The following is a 3221-nucleotide window of genomic DNA, read 5'->3' on the forward strand; positions in this document are numbered from 1 at the left end:
TCTCTCTCTCTCTCTCTCTCTCTCTCTCTCTCTCTCTCTCTCTCTCTCTCTCTCTCTCTCTCTCTCTCTCTCTGGCTTTTTAAAGGGGGGAGGGGAGGGCAATTGGGGTTAAGTGATTTGTCCAAGATCATACAGCTAGTAAGTGTTAAGTGTCTGAGGCCAGATTTGAACTCAGGTCCTTCTGACTCACCTAGCCACCCCAGTTTAACCTCTTAAACCTAGGTTGCCAATAGATTTAGTGAATAAATCGAGAAGACTTTATTATTTAGTAGCAGATAATTTAGAAAAATAAAATAATCATAAGATTGTAAGGTTTTTCAAAAGGCTAAATTTCCCTTTCTAGCAGAAAGCAGGGTTGACCAGACGCCAGTTGATAGCTGGAGAAAGGTTATCCAGAGGTTAAGTTAAGCCACTTTTTCTCTTGAGCTACGGTCTAAGTTAAGTAATAGACTAGTCTAAGGTTTATGGGAGGGTGACTGCTAACCACTGAACTTGAGTTCTTCTTTCCCAGTACACTTTCTGGTTACAAAAGGTATCACTTGGAGGTAAGGACATTTGGCACAGGATTGAGAAAGTCTGGGAGAAGCTTACTAGTCAGGTGACCTGCCTTGTCCAATAGAATTATGTTCAAAAAAAGTTTCTGTAATTACTCTAGTTCCTCCTTTTTTTTTTTTTGTTATAAAAACCATCTCTGTAAATCACTCCTTGTCTCTGACCTCTGAGGAATCAAGTGACCTGGTTTGATATGCAAATGCTAGTTTGGCATATTAAATCATAGAGAACTCAGTAACTTGTCTTCAGTTTCCTTTCTATTTCAGATGATCAATTTTAACAGTTGGCACCCCAACTGGGACCTGAGAGATTGACTCCAAATTTCTATAAGGGGTCCTCTCTGAGGAATTTCCCTGAGCGCTCTCCAGTCACAAAGGGATTTCTTCTCAGAGGACTACCTCAGAAGCCTGGACTCTCCTCAGTGCATAACCAAAATGCTTCTGAGATGAAGGTGAGCCTCTTCTTTGAAGATGACCAATTTTTGACTTCAGAAATTAAGCGAAAAGTTCTAAGAGTCTTTCAAGTTTAAGGTAGCTTGCACTTTGAAGAAGAAAAAGCTTTAATTAGAAGGTATTAGTGAGAAAGAAAAAGTGTTTTTCTAAAACTTTTAAGAAATAAAATTGGCATTTTATTTTTCTTTTGAAAGTTCTTATTTATTTGATTTAGCAGGGAACCTAGAAGAAGTAGAATTCTCTATTAGGGATTTGTTTTAAATAAATTTAAATGTAAAAAATTAAATTAAAAAAAGAGAGACTAGGGAAGGAAAACTTTGCTAAACTGTTTCTTTCTTAAAAATATTATATACACAGAGTGCACTTTAAATGGGTGGATCCAATTGGCAAATTAGAGCAAAGCAACATGGCATTATTACCAAATAATATTTTCTTATGAATAAGATTATACAAACATTAATGTAAACAGGAGAATTAATCTTAGTCTGGCAGCAGGACCCCAGCCACAAGACCACCATATGTTACATACTTAATGGAGGAGACAGGTAAGATCCTCCTAGAGAAGTTCAAACCTCACCGAATGCTCCATGTGTACATTTTGTGAATGATAGAACTACGTTTCAGAATAGTGGATTCCTTGCTTCAGATACAAAAGTACCTTATACAATTAGGAAAATCTTTAAGAGAATGGGAAATCTGTGCTGTTTTATCTGTGCTTTGTGCTAATCCACACTGGCAGGTGCATCTAAGCATTTGTTTTATTCTGTGATTTTTTCTGTGGTCTAATAAACTGGGCGGGGGGGGAGTAAAACTTAAAACTTTTCAAAAGGTCTTCAGAAAAGACAAGTCTTGGCAGTAGAAGCATGACCTTCCCACGACTCCAGCTTCCACCTTCCCCAATCCATGTAAAAAGGGGACTCTAAAAAACTGGAGCTGCATAACCCACAAAATGACACAGGGAAGCTAATCTCCCACTGAAGACAGCCCAGCAGGCTGGCAGGAATCTGCCAGCACAGTGCTCTGGGAGCCCAGCCCAGCCCCATGCCAAGGCTTTAGCCCCAGGATGGGCCTGACCAGCCACCGGCCAGAGGGACTCCAGATCAGCAGCAGGTGTGGCAGTTTCCAGATTTATCAACACATAGATGCGAAGGGCAAAGTGAGAGGTCAATGCCATCTGGACTTTGGGACCCAATAAGTGGCAGTGCGTGGCTTTTGGCCCCCGGGGCGAGAAACCACTGAGATGCCAGCACAGTCAGCCAGTGCCACGTGACATTTTCAGCCCCTGGCCTGCAGAGTGTAGGGGGACCAAGCACCAGTCTGAGGGGTAATCGCTCTTGCTTTAACCTTCTTGGATCTGGATTGCAGTCTAGGGTGGAGGTCCTGGGGTATGTGTCCAGCTTGGTAGAACATGTGGAGAACTCAGAGGGGGCACCCATCTACCGTGTTTCCCCGATAATAAGACACTGTCTTATTATTTTTTTGGAAAGAAAAACACCAGAGGGCTTATTTTCAGGGGAGGGCTTATGTTATCCTGCCTCAGCTCTCCTCTGCGGCACTGCTCTCAATGGCGCCAGCAAGCAAATCACTGGGGAAGAACAGGATGACGTGCTCACTGCTGCAGCTCTGATTGGATGCAGCTCGGAGATCATTTCATGGGACACTGGGGGGGGGGAAGGGACAGTGCATACAGAGGGTACCATAATGTAGCGCGTGGCACAGGGGATCACCTTCACTACAGTAGCAATCTCAATAGGTCTTATTATCGGGGAAACACGGTAATACCTCTGGCAGCTGAGAAAATCCCAGCTTTTGGGATGAAAGCTTCTCTGTCTGGTGGCAGAGTCCTACTGTGGCAAAAAGCCCATGGGGTCAAGTGACTGAGGAGGCACATGACCAGGCAAAGGAAACAAAGCAGACAGAAGATTCCAACGTTACACTCCGATTTGGGGGACAAAAAAGAACAAAGCATGGAACAGGAGGAAAACAGTGAAGTCAGAACTCCTACACCAAAAGCTTCAAAGGATAATACAACCTGGTTACACGCCACAGAGGACCTTAAGAAGCAGATAAGAGAAGTGGAAGAAAAATTGGGAAGAGAAATGAGAACAATGCAAGATAAATATGAAATGAGAGTCAACAGCCTGACTGAGGAAAATAATACCTTAAAAAAAGAATGACTCAAATGGCAAAGGAGGCTCAAAAAGGCAATGAGGAGAA

Source organism: Petaurus breviceps, unplaced genomic scaffold (genome assembly GCF_028583685.1).
Source record: "Petaurus breviceps papuanus isolate PSGF00001 unplaced genomic scaffold, PetGlider_PUasm1.0 90601, whole genome shotgun sequence".
In the NCBI taxonomy this organism is placed as follows: Eukaryota; Metazoa; Chordata; class Mammalia; order Diprotodontia; family Petauridae; genus Petaurus; species Petaurus breviceps.